General features: G+C 33.1%; 1 long non-coding RNA gene across 1 annotated transcript; it reads right to left on the reverse strand.

Moving 5' to 3' along the window:
* On the reverse strand, nt 4,137-7,072 carry LOC18598725. The gene is made up of 4 exons (XR_001927841.1): nt 6,803-7,072; nt 5,388-5,454; nt 4,589-5,091; nt 4,137-4,510 (listed from the first exon to the last, which is right to left on the reverse strand). It is a non-coding gene; the product is annotated as an uncharacterized LOC18598725 (long non-coding RNA).

The following is a 16,052-nucleotide window of genomic DNA, read 5'->3' on the forward strand; positions in this document are numbered from 1 at the left end:
AAGCTTCAAAATTTGAGGGATGTGATGAGGATATTAAGACGCTTCCAAGTAATATTGGGTCTTAGAATTAACTTTCAAAATAGCAGTTTAATGGGAATTGGTGTGGATATGAGTGTGGTTGGGAGATGGATGAAAGGCAAAGATAATTTCATGCAAAATGGGATAATTACCCTCTGCCTACCTAGGGCTACCATTAGGTGTGAACCAAAATTCATTAAGAATATGGGAACCGGTTGTGAAAAGATTTGAGACAAGGTTGGTGAGGTGGAAGTCAAAATTACTATCTTTAGGATAGTATGTTACCCTTATTAGATCGATTCCCAATATTCCTTATGTCCCTTTTTCAAATACCTCACAATGTAGAAAAAGGATTTTGAAAGGATCTAAAGGAGGTTTTTGTGGAGTGATACAGAAAAGAAAAAAAAAATCCATTATGTGGAGTGAAGTAAGGTGCTCACTTTAAAGTGGGGGCTTGGATTAGTGGACCTTGAATTAAAAAATATTGCATTACTAAACAAATGGTTATGAAGGTATGGGGAATAGCAAGGGAGTTTGTGGAGGGAAGTGATTGATAAAAAATGGAATCGACCCTCTCAGCTTATTACCTCAATGGAGTGCAAATAGGAAAATGTCTGAAGTATGAAAAAACATCACTAAACCTCTTTCCCTTACTAAACATTTTTTCTGGCAAGTTAAGTCCAACATGTGAATGTCGGTGGTGATTAAAGAAACATCAAATTCTTGGGAGGATGAATGGGTTAAGGGAATGGTGTTGAAAGAAGCTTTTTTTAGAATTAATTCATTAGCAACAAAATGGGGAGACTTAAAGAGTTTGGATAGCATGTTGATGATATATGAGTGTGGTGCATTAATATGTGCATGCAATTATTTGGATGGGAATAAGGGTATTAGGCAAACATGATGACAGTGCTTATGGATTGTCCAATCTATGAGAGGCTTAAGGATGAGGTTTGTTAGTAATGTTAGCTCAATGAATCAAGTGACACAAGAATGTTCAAAAGGAAAGTGAATTGGACTTTGAAAAAGTCTTGAAAATTAAGGAACAAGGAGCTGTAGTCGACTATAGTTATTTTATAGTCGATCCTAAACCAGAAAGCTTTTTTTTCAAATCTTAAGAGGAGGTTCCAAAAAGATTTTAATGAATAAGCAAATCTTAAGAAATTTAACTCAATCAAGTATAGGCAAATGATCAGTTTTAAAATTTCTCAAAACATTTTTTCAAGTAAATTAAACAATAACAACTTAAGAAAAACATTTCAAGTGAAAAACTAAATGCTTTTCAAAGATAAAATTTTCTATTTGTGTTGAGTAACAAGGCTAGTGATTTTCTCAAATAAATTCCCAACAATAAACCACAAAGCAAATATGAAAATCAAAACAACAATGAAAAGTAAGGACACAAGTATTTTTATAGTGGCTCAACTTTCTCAAATGCCTAAATCCACTCCCTTAGCTCACTAAGGAATTTTTAATCCACTAAAAAGGGTTCTTGCTTTTTAATGGCATCAAGCAATAACCCTCACAACAGCTTTTTCATGGGATCAAGCGACAACCCCACCCTTACACCGATTTTTTTACAAGATCAAGTGATAACCCTTACAATGGTTTTTAACAGGCTCAACCATAAACCCACACTAACTTTTCAAGAGTGAGTTAGAACCATTACAAGAGTAAAAAGAGCGCATCTTTTTCTTTAAAGAAAAAGCATATAGCAAGAGTGCCTCTAAGAGGTGGATTTTACTAGGTAAGTACAATGTTGGGTGCGTATGATGTGCACAAAGATGCATTTAAAGAATAGGATAAAAGGCAAAAAGAATTTGGAGCTTAAAAATAGCTTAAAAGCAAAGTGGAAGAATGCGTATTGCTTGCTCTAGCTTAGTTTTTTTTCTTTCTTCGATTTTTATTCATAGGATTTGATGTTTAAGTATTTGATGATTTTCTCCACTCTTCCAACCTTTAAAAGGTGTTAGAGAAGTTCGTTTTATGCTTGGAAAAATTTTAGAGCCATTGAGGATGAGTTTAGCAAGAAACTAGATGTTTGTCTTTTAAAATCTATGTACAACAATCATCTGGCCTTGGGTAGTCGACTATAAGAGCATGAAGGTCGACTAAGGCTTCTCAAATCTTTGATTCTTGCATGTACTCTATCTCAAGGTCGACTATAGCTTCGTTAAAGTAGACTATGGCTTCTTAAATCTTGAATTATGCATGTAATCTATCTTAGAGTCGACTATGGCTTCATATAGTCATGATTTTTCATCCAACTTGAAACATGGTCAACTATAAAGCTTAAAGGGTCGACTATATCTTATTTACTTTATAATTCTTTGACCAACTGCCATAAGGTTTACTATGCTTGCTCTAAGGTCAACTCTTTCTTTCGGATCTTCAATTTCTTCATCAATTCACCATGTAACATTGGCCATGTCTTCCTTGTAATCAATTGTTGAGTTGAGAATAAAAATCATGGCTTGAAAACAACCTTGGTGTTGTGAAGATCAAACATCTTTGAATGCCTGGTGATAAATTTCACCATTTCTGATCCTATCTTTCAATTTTAATATCTTAAAGATGGATGTTGGAGAGATTAAGAGTACTCATACAACTAAATCATACAAGCTTGTAACTTTAAGAATTCATACAATTAAAACAATCAAGCTTTTAATTGTGTAAGAACAAATATATGAGTTAAGTCATTTCAAGAACTTGTTAAGGATTTCTCAAATAATGTTCTAGCAAATTTGACCATTTTGTCATAATCAAAACCATAAGCATTATAAAGCTAACAAGGTCATATGGAAAAGGTCCTCGAATGGAAAATACTCTATGAGATCCTTCTACCGAAAACTGTTGAAGAATAATAGCAGAGGAGTAAAAGAACAGAAATCATTATGGTCTAACCTTGTACCATATAAGGTGGAGACATTTTACTAGCAGCTTCTACATGAAAAAGTTGCAATCAAGATAGAGCTGATCAAACGAGGTCTCATCAATTGTAATGCTGCAATCTGTTTCTTGTGTAACTACTTACTTAAAATTGTAAGTCATCTTTTCATTCATTGTAATGAGTCTTGGAAAATATGGTCTTTGTGGTGTGATGAGTAAAGTTTGAAATGGGTTGCCCCAAAGTGCATTAAAATGTCCTTCTTAGCTTGGAGCCTGATGATAGGTTGCAAGGGTGAAGTTAGAATATGGAGGATGGCTTTTTATGCTATCATTTGGCCTTTGTGGCTTTACAAGAATGACATGGGGTTTTAGGGGAGGAGTTGTGATCCAAAACTGGTTTTTAAGCTCACCAAATTAAGAGTGGCAACATGTGTAAGTGTTAAATTTCTTATGGAATATGCCTTAATAATGTATACTTATAGGTTTCCCATAGAGGGTGTGGCAATTCGAAAAAAGACCAAGGGCAAAAGAGAGATGGAATAGAAGAAACCAGAAAAGGGATAAGTTAAGTTTAATGTCGATGGGCCAACCCAGGAAAGTTCAAGAAAGGCAGAGATAAAAGGTGCAATGAAGGATTGTAATGGCAAGGTCAGAATTTTGTTTTATAAGTCAATTTGAATTGAGGATGCCAACTTAGTTGAGATAGTGGCAATCCATGAGGCTTTCTTGATCTTTTCAACTTCTAAGAGGGTTTCAAACTACACATTGATAATAAAAAGTTATTCACACAATGCTCTCAAATGGGTTGAACAACCAGCGAAAGCCCATTAGCAGTTTATAAAGTGGATTCTCCAAATTAAAAAGTTGAAAACTAAGGTCCAAAGATGGAAGATCAAACACATATGGGGATAACTCTATGTGATAACTTTATTACATATAGTTATCTTGTCATATTTTAGGTGCTAAAATGGCTAAGTTATTAAGTTTTAGGTATAGTTTAAGTTGTTTTAGTGGTTTTTCTTTAATTTAATAAAAGCATGTCGAGTCAATTTAATTTCAATTATTTTAGTTCATTTATGTGTTAAAATTTTTAGTTTTAGTTGCTATTGATTTAGTTCCTTGTTTTGAAGGTTTACAAATGAAAAAGGCTGAAGCGACAATGAATTGTGTAAGGATGGATGGGTGTAGATGTATGCTGAACATGCTACATGTTTTGAGCACAACTCAAGTAACAAATGCCCAATTGTCATGATTTTTGAACCACCGGAAGGCTATGTGAAAGAACTACAACTTTCATGCTCATCACTTTAACTAGTTATGACCAAATCATGGCCAAAACCACATTGGAAGTGATTGAACTATAGTAGAGACAGACTGAAGCTAAAAGAAGCAGGGAATCAATACAACAAGGCGCCATGATCCACGCACAATCCCAATCAGCCCAGTAAGCTAAGGGACAAAAGCTTTAACGTAACAACACCATGCAGTAAGCGTTGTGGCACCACCCTAGCTAGCAAATGTGTGTGAAGACAGCAACATTTGTTGTTTCAGATGTTTTTCCTATGTATTTTATATCATCTTCAATATTATCAAGCCACGCATCCTACAATAAATTCATGTGGTAGTCAATAGAAGTTTTGATATAATAATTTAGAAGCTTCAGGTTGAAAAGATAATTTACCTTGATTTCATTGTTATTGACATATTCAACAAAGTTTCCATCTGCGTCAAAGTATCCTTTTTCTCTTTCTTTGCTTAGATTGAAAGGTTCTATTCAAATACCATCATCAACAAAATTCTCATTATTTTGTCAAAAGAATTCCCCATCATTGGCGATCCTTTTTGAACGAATAACTAAGGAATATGGCAGTCATCTTGATTGCAAAAAATGTTGAGATTACACACGATTAATATTTGATATCAAAGTGAGAAAGATGGTGTAACCAGAAAAATGCAAAAAATATAACTTGTTTTATCTTCTACAGTACAATGAAACAATGTCTAAGTGTTTCTACGAAATTGGAATACCTGAGATGCAATACCTAACTTCAGACCAAATATCATAGTCAGGAGGAATAACAAAAGAGCTATCAGATATTGCAAAGGTGTAGCTGGCCTACGTTTAGAAACCTCTTTCCTCAGTTAACCAAAGCTAAGACGTGGCTCACCACATGGCTCTGGATCCTATAGTCATGTTTGTATATTAATGCAATACTTGCAAGTTGCTATTGTAAAATATGTTACCAAATGTTAGACATCATTTACATCATACAATTTGAGTTCTATTCAAATAAGTGATGAAGAAAAAGTAGTGCTACTATCTTGAAAGCTTTCTTTTTTAAAGTTGTTCCAATATGCTTAATAGTAGTGTTTGCATCAGTTTTATAGAAGGCAACAAGATGATCATGGAATATTCTTTCCGTTGTAATCCAAGAAAATATAAATTATTCTAAAAATCAAATGGGAATGAAATAATTTACCTTTGACAAATACAGTTCTTGCTTGGAAGATCCACCATCAAGCTTAACATGATGCACATGAGAGCCCCTTTACAACACACAGAAAAAGCTTTACATTATGATGGAAAAGCAAACGTACGTAGAAAACAAATGAAATGATTAATTATATGGATAATCAATAACTGGCTGAAACTGTCTAAGAGAAAATATAGAATAATAGACCAGAATCTAAACAATTCAGTAAATAACATATAATAACTAACATGCCATAGTATCAATTGAAAAGAGAAATAAACTCAAACAATCTCCGAAATCTGGCCAACTCAAAAAAAGGATATCTCTTACACGATCTAGGAATTTTATCTGATCTTAGTCAAGAGGCCATTCCAAGTATTCAATGAAAATTACATCTAATATTTACTAACTTAATTCATACAAAAATTTCAAAAAATACAACCCAGGGTTTATATGCACTGTTGTAGGTAAGATGCATTTTACCTATTTTGCTTTTTACCTTGTATGGTAGATTATATTATCCAAATATATTAAAGATTAAAAATACCCACTAAGTGAAACAACAAAAATTGATTTATTCTGTTTAATTTTTTCTATCTACATTATTACATGTCAATCCAAAAACTAGCATCTCTCTAGAAATTAAGGTTAGGAACAAGGCTAGTCTTTTCTACACACACCTAATTAAATACAAACAAAGAGAATTATAGCAAAGCAACTAATTAAATTTTGAAGTAAAACATCTTGAGAAAATCAAATTACATATTAAGTACTTGGCTAGTATCATCCCACTAGATAGACACAAAAACTCAACCAAAACCGAAATAGCTATCAAACCTTTACTTATGCTCAAACTATCTGCAAATCTTTACCAAATCAACAACAATTTCAACTCAAAAAGCCAAAACTTTCAATGATAATGCACACTTGTTTCTGCTTAATGATATATGTGCATAAGTATCACAGAATTGAGGATTTTAATTTTGAAAAGATTCAAAATAGAGGAGATCGGGCTAAAGAAAGGTTAAACAATGATTGACACTCATTAGGGTTGTCTTTGAAATTTGTTGCTTTGTAGAGCTATTTATATATTGAAAAAGTTATAAGTGTTTTGTCTTCCTTCTAAATAGAAATCTACCTTAACAAAATATTCACAACAATCAAGACAATAGCCTATCGGCAACCACGCTTTTAAAAAGGAGATATCAAGTTCAAATTTCCTTTCTCAACCCAAAGAAAGATAAATACAGAAATAATCAAAGCCAATAAGAATTACAACTTGCCTATCATAAGAAATGCTTGATGAGGAAAATCAGTGAATTAAAAAGCAAAAAATTAAACATAAATTTAAAACAAAGTCATAAAATGGACAAAAAAAAAAAACAAAGAACTAAAGCACAAATATTAAACTAATCTTTTACCTTGATTGTTCAACCAAAGTGAGTAAGGAAGACATAGATAGAAGAGAAACAAATGGCGACATCGTTGTCAGGGGAAAGAGTGGGAAGAAAGACAAAGGAGGTACCGACGAAGGAGAGAGAGTATGGCACAACAAGGGAGGAAATAGAAGCTGGCTAGTGGGCAGAAGAAAGGCTAACAACAGTTGAGAGGTTGATTGTTGGAAGCAAAGATGCGATGCTTTTGGAAGAAAACAATTGAGAAGAAAAAAATGGAGACAACAAAAATGAACGCTAAGAGAGAAACCGATTCAGTTTGAAAATAAGAAAGGGTAAAAAAAAACTCTTCAAATGTCAAAAATAACGCCGTTTTGACATAAGATGTACAAAAAAATATTAATTCAATTTAGAATGACAGGTGTCAATCAATTGATCCAATCAATTATCTTACTTTTATGTATATTATAGATGTACGTACGTATGCCTTCCATCTTAGATTTCTATGTTTTTATTTTGGGAATCCAACCCAAGATTCAATTATTAGATTTTTAATTTGGTCTCCGCTTCTAACTTTGATGGTGTCCTTTTTGCCAATTCATTTTTTTTACTGAATTTAAACTTGGTTACGTGACTTTGGATTTCAATACCCTTTGGAGTCATTTATCCAAAATAATCTTGAATTTGTGAACAAGTTCAAAAGCAATAAAAAAGGAGAGAGAAAAAAATATTTGTGAATAGGGCCTTAACACCAAGATGAATAATTTACATGGTATATACAAATGAGACTAGCTAGCTAGGGACCAGGCTACAGAGACAGAGCGAAAAAAGTAAGGGATGATCTGTAATTGGGAAAGAGAATTTGTTTGGCATTTTATACAAACCATGATAAGATTTACTACCCCACAAGCATGCATATCGCATGCACCTTTCTAACCTTATATATGACTTTGGAAATTCCCTCTCGCTTCTGGAGCTCTACTCGTTCTAAGGATATGTTCTAGATAAGGCTACAGTAGGATAATTGTACCCTGGAGTGAAAAGGGTGGAGCTAATTTTGCTTTCAAGCTATGTTAGGGCAAGACTGTCTTATTATTCAGTATAAAGGAAGAAATGATACTTGTAATGTCTTTAAGAAGACACTGTAAACATTAAAATATGAGACTCTAATACGAATGTTTGGGTTCGAATCTTTATTCTCATTTTGTTATTTTTTTTTTTTTATCTACTATCTAACAAAGCGAAGAAACGTGTTTTCAGATAAAGATTTATAAAGCTAAAGCAGAAGACAAAAAAGAAAAAAGAGTAAGGATTAGGTTTAGAAAGAAATTGTAAGCTAAAGCATAATAAAAGTGGTGACTAATAAATTATTAGGCGGTGACTACGACAGGAGACCATATTAAACTTGGCGTAGGGGGCAGTGGTAGGGTGTGGCGTAAAGAAGGGGCACTGGTGACTTCACGGTGCTTGTTTTTCTTTTTCTTTTTTTTTTTTGTGTATTTGTATGTTTCTTGGAGATTAGATTAGAATAAGAACGAGAGGATGAGATATCTGTTTGGAGCTTTGCTTGCTTTGCATGTCGAGTCAAAACCTCTCATCTCACTCGTTCATTATCTGTACTGTGTTTTCCACCTCATCACTTCTTTTACCTTTGTATTTATTGCCCCTTCTCATGGGCAGATGAGATATTTTATTTCTATAATCAAGGGCCGAGGCAAACCGGTGGCGGGGGTGCCACCTCAGTTTTTAATTTTTTTTATTATCTCTAATTAAATTAAACAACTTTTTCTGGGATAGGTGGTGTACTTTCAATTTCTCTTGAGTTCAAATTTCAATTTTTGTTTTGTCTTCCTTTCTTACTAGCTAGCTGGCTAGATCAAACAGTTTTGTTTCTCTTTTTTCCCTTTCTTTGTTTTTTTTACTGGCGAGATCAAACAATTTTTTTCCTTTTTTTATTGGTTAGATCAAACAATTTTTTTCTCCAAATCAAATTACTATTAATATGTATTAAAGGATTTGACTTTGGCATATATTTTTCTGGATAACTGAATTGACCTGAGTTTGAATCCTTGGCATAACTTTATTAGAATATTTTATATTATTGTATATAATTTGTTATGGTCTTATATAAAAAATACATTGCTTAACAGCTTATAATACTTAATGTGAAAATCTAATATTAATTTTTTTTTACTTTATATCTATTTGCATTAGTGAATTTAAAAATTTATATTTAAATTGTTAATAAAATTTTATGTTATAATTTAATTTTATTTCAAAAGTAATTAATTTTGTTTTGTATCGAATCAAGACCCGATTCATGATTATTTTAACCACCTCTCATGTAAAATCTTAAATCCGTCACTCTCTATAATTGTACCTACTAATGGCATGCTTTCTCTACTATGCTAAGCTTTCGAAACGGAAGCCAGCAATCTATTCACTTGCCTCTTTTCTCTTTTCTTTTCTGTTTTTGGATTCCTTCTATACCAAAATCCAATTAACTACCAGGATAGGTATAAATTAGATGAAGCCTATTACTTGAGTTGTTTATGATTTTAATGAGAGTTTTGTTTCATACCAAAGATTGTCCTGGGGAATTGAAAAAATAAGCCATTGGTTTAACGAGTTAGAGTAAGCTAGGTTCAACTCTTCGTCACCTTCAAATATTTCATTATATTCCCCACCACCAACAAACAAAAAACCAGGAGGGTACGTAAAACACAAAAACTCTCCTCCTATTCTAATAAAAATACATGAGTTTAACTTATATTAAGATTATTTTGACAAGTAAGCCTTGGGAGACCTATTAAAATAACGGCATCTTATAATATTTTAAAAAGATATAATTAATATTATACATGTAAGATTACAAGGGGTTACAAAATAAGTTTTGCAAAATAATTTTACTCAAATCATACATATCTATACTGCTATTTTACCTTTTCAATACTAATGCAGGTGACTCTAGGATATTGGTTTTGGGTGTTTTACATGCTTTTTGATGCTCAAATAACTTCTGGTGGGAAACTATTATAAAATCAACTACTAACCATATTCTTCGTAGTACAATAATCTTAGCCTAACAATGGAGGGAGAGTGATTTTTCTCTAAGAAGGAGAATTTTCTCCTCATATATTTTCAAAACACTCTTGATGAATTTTTGGTGTGTACAATTTGTTGGAACATGCACCTAAGCCTATCTATAACCCCTAAAAAAATCACCTAATAACTCTCATCGAGATAATTATGATAACATTTTATCAAATGATATTAATATCTACTAATCTTGATAATTCCAATTTATTAAGATAAAAACGTGAAGCATTATCTTAGATAGTCTTATCCAAATATAATGACCATCATGGGAGTAATCCCAAAATTCCTACATCTCCCACTTACACATGATGGAGAAGCGACCCGACCTTTCTCTTAAACCGTCCCATTGTGAAGTTCATACTAGCTAACAGACCAACTGCTAAGTACAATTAAATTTTGGGAGCTCTTTACTGGGAAGTCATTACATCTAGCACATAAACATCAACCCTTTAAAAATATAGTGTCTCATGTGCCCTAGACTTATTTAATCACATTATATTGAGGATCTTAAATCCGTCAATTAGCATACTTCAACATTTTTGCACATTGCAACTTATATTAACAATTATGTCACTGCTCTTAAAGTGACATAATAAGTCAACATTGAATATAGTGCATTGTTGTAGTATCAAACAGTCTTCCTTTTGCCTAATGCCACTTAGTTTAGAAGAGACTGCTTTCCTATTAATGAATTGTATAGTCCAAGCATCCTTGATTAGTTAACATACCAAAGTAACATATCTCCATTCCTTACTTTATGTCATAGTCAAAGGTCACAAAGAGCACAACATAGGTTATACTAACTTCTTTAAGTCTTACATGGTGAAAAAGCAAGGATCCATTCTTTCACCTCCTATACTGATCTTAAAGCCCATGTAATATGAAGTACATGTTATGGTGGAAGGTCTCTTTCTAAAGGCCTACATCAAACATTGAAGCATTGTATAGATCTTAGTCTTGTCGTAATCTGGAACTGCCAAACTTGAGTTCTCCTTATGCTCGCCATCCTAGGCACCAAATTAGGCCTCACATTTGGCTTCCTTTACAAGCTACATTGTGAAACCTCATCTTTTCTTATGGAAATTGGTAAAAATTTGAACTTTCATGAATTTTTCTTTAGTGACGATTATCCATGAGAATTCCTTGACATTTAATGTAAAACCTTCCATATTATTGTGTTGTATTCATGGATGGATGATGGTTGAAGCAATGGTTGAAAAAGGAACCCAAATGATTGTATTTTTGCAAGTTTGAATTTGGATGATCAATCCCCAATGCTTACAAGTCAATCCTATGGCAAAAAGTATGAGATTTTTGAAGAATTAAGATCCCCAATCGATCTTATAACTCTCTAAGTTGATCCTCAGGAAGATTGCATGAAAAATTCCAAGATTTAAGAAGCTATAGTTGATCCCTTACCTCCTGTAGTTGACTACACCTATTTTTTGACAAATTGATATATAAAGTGCTCAACACGAGCCCTACCATTCATTTTACATTTTCTCAACCTCCAACTCGTCCCTAACAACCATCAAACCCTCAAGGGTTTCTTAAATTTCAACCTTTTAAAACCCCATTAGACAAAGATTCAACCTTCCAAACTCAAATCTAAGGTAAGATTTGGCATTTTTAGGTATTAATAACAATATTTCAACTGAACTCAAGGATTTCCTAAATTTCAACTCATTTAATACGAATTTGAGCTAGGATTTGGTGGGTTTTTGTTCTTCAACAAGGTTGTGTAGGTAAGAATGATTAAGGTTTCATTATATATGATTTGGTTTGAAGTATTGTGGATTATTGGCTTAAAACAAAAAGCATGGGTTTAATCGGTTAGTTTCAAATAAATGGGTTTGTTAGAAAAATAGGAAATTTATGTTAGAAATTGTTGTGTTAGGTAGCTATTTGCTTTAAAATGATTATGGTTTTGATTGTGGGAAAAATATTCAAATTTGCATTTACATTACTTGAGTAATCCTTGATATGATCTTGAAAGGATTCAACTCTCACACACTTGTTCTTAAATGATAACAAGCTTGTTTATCTTAGTTGTGTGAATTATTAAAGTCATTGAATCTTCACTTACTTAACAAATGTCTACAAGCTTGAATGACTTATTGGTATAAGTGTTAAACTTACTTGAAAGAGTTCTATTTATGATCCTTCTAACATTGAGATATTGAAGTTGCAAGATAGGTTCACAAGTAATGAAGCTTATCTCAAAGCATTCAAAGATCATCAATCTACACAACACCGAGTTTGTCTCAAGTTAACAAGTTAAGAATTTCATTCTTAACACAATACTTAATCACAAGGAAGATAAAGTTGAAGTTGACTACTAAAATGACAAGGAATCTTGAGAAAACAAAACTACAATCGATCCTAGAGCAAGGTAAGGCAGTCTATGGTAGAATGGTTGAGAAATCATGAAGACATGAAGGCATAGTTGACCCTATAGACTTCATAGTCAACCTTATGGCAAATTGGATAAAAAATCATGAAGAAAAGAAGTCATAATCGACACTACAGAAGCTATAGTCAACCCTGACACAAAACACATGCGAAAATCAAGTATTTTAGAAGACATAATTGACCCTCAAGCCTTTATAGTCGACTATGCAATGCCAGACTTCAAAATCACAAGCTTTTAGAAGTAGGTCGAGTAGAAGACTTTAAGAATCAAGTATAGAACCCCCAATCTAAGATTTTGAAGAACCAAGTCAACTCTAGGAGGTCGTAGTCGATCCTAAAGCTTCACTAATTATCAAAATTGTTTCAAACTTATGTCAACAACTAGTTGCTTATGATATTCATCTCCAATGGCTCTAAGACTCCCTCAACTATAAAAAGGACCATTTGATAGCATTTCAAAGTAAGGAAAAAGAAAGAAAAATGGTCAAACTCTTAAAGATCATAGTCTTGAAAAGAAAAGAGAGAGAAAACCAAGCAAAACCAAGACTACTTGAGCTAAAACCTTTTTTATGCTTACACTCCAACCTTTGTATCCATTTTAGGCATTCTTCCTCCATTGTACTAGATTAGCAAAATCCATATTTTAGATGCACTATTGCTATTATTTGGAAAGGTTCTAACTTAGCCTTGAAAAGTTAGTGTATGGGTTATGATTGCTCCCGGTAAAAAGCATTGTATGGGTTGTGCTTGCTCTAGTAAAAGGCATTGTAAAGGTTATTGCTTGATCCCATGAAAAAACAAGTGTAAGGATTATTGCTTGATCCCATAAAACGTAAGTATAAGGGTTATCGCTTAATCTCATTAAAAAGTAAGAATCCTTTTAGTGGATAGGAAATTCCTTACTGAGGCAAGAGAGTGGATGTAGGCATTTGAGAAAGTCGAACCATTATAAAATCCTTGTGTCTTGATTTACTTTTGTGCATTCTGATTTATTTTTGAAATTTTGTTTTAGAAAAATCATTTACTTTATTTTTGTCCTGAGCATGAAATTTATTTTGAAAAATGTTTGATTTTTTACCTAGTGTCTTCATTCTTATTATTGCTTTGTTTTGCTATATCTCATCTTAAGAAAATCCATTTCATAAATTGCTTGTATTTTTCATCCTCATTTTTCACATCTTGATTTGCTTGTTTATTAAATATTTTTCAACCTCACAATTTATCTATTTCTTGTTGAAAAGATTTCTTTAACTATTCTTCTCAAGTTGTTTTTATTTTATCTACATTTGGAAAACATCATGTGCATTCCTTAAAAGCCATTCTTCTGATGAAAGGTCGACTATAGCTCCACTATGGTCAACTATATCTAGTTGATCTTCATTTTCCAAAATTTTTTAGGATTCAATTCACCCTTCTTTTGGATATTCATGCTTTATCCTAACGGTTTTAATAGTTGCATTGAGATCTTGAATCATAGAACAAGCGAAGTTTGACGAAGCAAGACTTAGAAGCGCATTTTTGTCAAGGTGAAAGGATACACCCTTTTAAGTATTCTAATATGGTAAATCTAAGTATGTTTTATTGAGTTGTTTAACTTGCATGATTTAAATACCATGTTTATAGTATTGAATCAAATGATTTTTATTCAAATGTTTTCAAAGAGGTTTTAAAATCTATATACGTATGTAAATATCACTACTATATATTTGGTTTCAACAAGGGGGACTAGCCCTCTCAAACATTTTTCTTTAAAAACTTCAATCCGGTTATGGCTAGAGGATGAGAAATATATGTAGTCTTATGGATGACAAGTGGATGTAAACTCCCACCTTTTATACTTGCTGATGGGCATGATGAATGAGTTTTAGTGGAAGAACACAATTCTTGGTAAATTAGTACCCATTTGATTAGTATGGAAAGGTGTAAGAAATTAATGTTTAGGTGGAGGTAAATGTTCCCATCCTTAAACTTATGATATGCATTATGTGACATGAATTTGAAACATGTGAGACATAGTTATACAGGATAGAATGTGATGCAGCACCACATACCTTATGAGATAACCTTGTTTGTGAGAATGGTTTATCAAGAAATATATGCGCGATATGTTCATGATGCATGTATGATATGTGATATTGTTTACGATGATGATATTCATATGTACGGGTAAGAATACCACACAAATATGGCCCAAATGCGGGGGTAAGAATACCATGTGAATATAGCCTAGATGTGGTGTAAGAATACCATATGAATATAGCCCAGATGTAGGGGTAAGAATACCACACGTGTTTAAAGCGATCTCACCCATCGTGATGAAAAATTCCACAAGTTAATGACACTCCACTTGAGTAACACCGATGTGCCACTCACAATCCTAAACATGGGCTAGGACCTAGTAAGCATCCTGCATTCATGATTATTACATATTACTTTTGTTATGGTTGTGAGACCTCAACCTCTATAGGCTTGTAACTAGGCATAGACACAATAACACAAGCTAGGGGTAGTTTCGTCATTTTCTCTAATAAGCTCCCAAAAGAAATTTTTATGATATTTGAAGGTCTAAATAGGCATAAGACCGCATAAATGATGTGTAATGATGAAAACACAAAGAAAACTAGAAATGACAATAATTTTCACAATAGGGGCAAAATGGTCATTTTGCACCCCGAGTAAACTTTTAAAAGTTTCACAAACTCGAGCATGTCTATACCATTACGGACTTAGTCTCAGTGTTAAAAGAGTAAAAAGATTGCACAAAGGGTTGCATGAGAACAAGCTAACTAGTCAAGGGCATTTTTGTAATTTCAAGGGATTGGATAAATTTGAGCTATAAATATCTTCTCCTTCTAGTAGCTTCTTGAAATTTCAGCAGCTTCTTCTTCTTCTTCTCCTCTCAATTCACATTACTTCCAACCTCCATGGAAGCTTGATATGGAGCTTGCATAATTTTCTTTCTAGCTTTAATTTTCATACCTTTATGCCCTTTTGACTAGAACCCTTGTATTCTTTCACTCTCTCACTTCAAAACCCTTGATAAATCTTATTTCCATACTTTCTCTCACTAGTTGGGCATTCTAGAGAGAGAAAGAGAGAATTACCCCATTTGTTTGGAAGCTATTGGAAGATAATTCAACTACAAAGAAACCTAGGGTGAGTGATGAACTAAGCTTTGTTTTTAGCTGTGGATAATGGCTAGTAATTGGGATTAAGAGCTGTTTTATTTTGAAGGATCTTCATTCATTTTATAGTGATTAAGATAGTGAACATAGATAGCCATTTAAAGTGGCAATTGAAAGCTTGCTAAGGGATAGCTTTTAGGGTTTATAAGTATGAATTGACATTATGGTAATGTTAATTTGATGCTAAGTTCTAACAAAGCCCCATCACCCCAATTGGATCATTAGAGGAATTAGGGTCAGCTAAAGGCTCAACAATATACTGGTGAGTGAACTGCCTTCAAAACTTTTTTGGGGAATATAATGTATTTACCACACATTTGAATGAATTATCAAGTTTTCATAAAAACAAGTGCCTTGGGAACAAGCTTCTGCTAAATGGTTTTAAGTTGTGATATGTGATTGCTATGGCTTCATGCACTATTGCATTATGATAATATATATATGTGTGTGTTGTGCATGATGATTGATATTGTGTATGATGATTGTAACCGTGTGTGTGCACGATGTGGGGGGATGCACATGCCGGTGATGATGGTGGCGTGAGAGATGGATGATGATAGTGCCCGTGTGCACGATATGGG

Source organism: Theobroma cacao, chromosome 5 (genome assembly GCF_000208745.1).
Source record: "Theobroma cacao cultivar B97-61/B2 chromosome 5, Criollo_cocoa_genome_V2, whole genome shotgun sequence".
NCBI lineage: Eukaryota > Viridiplantae > Streptophyta > Magnoliopsida > Malvales > Malvaceae > Theobroma > Theobroma cacao.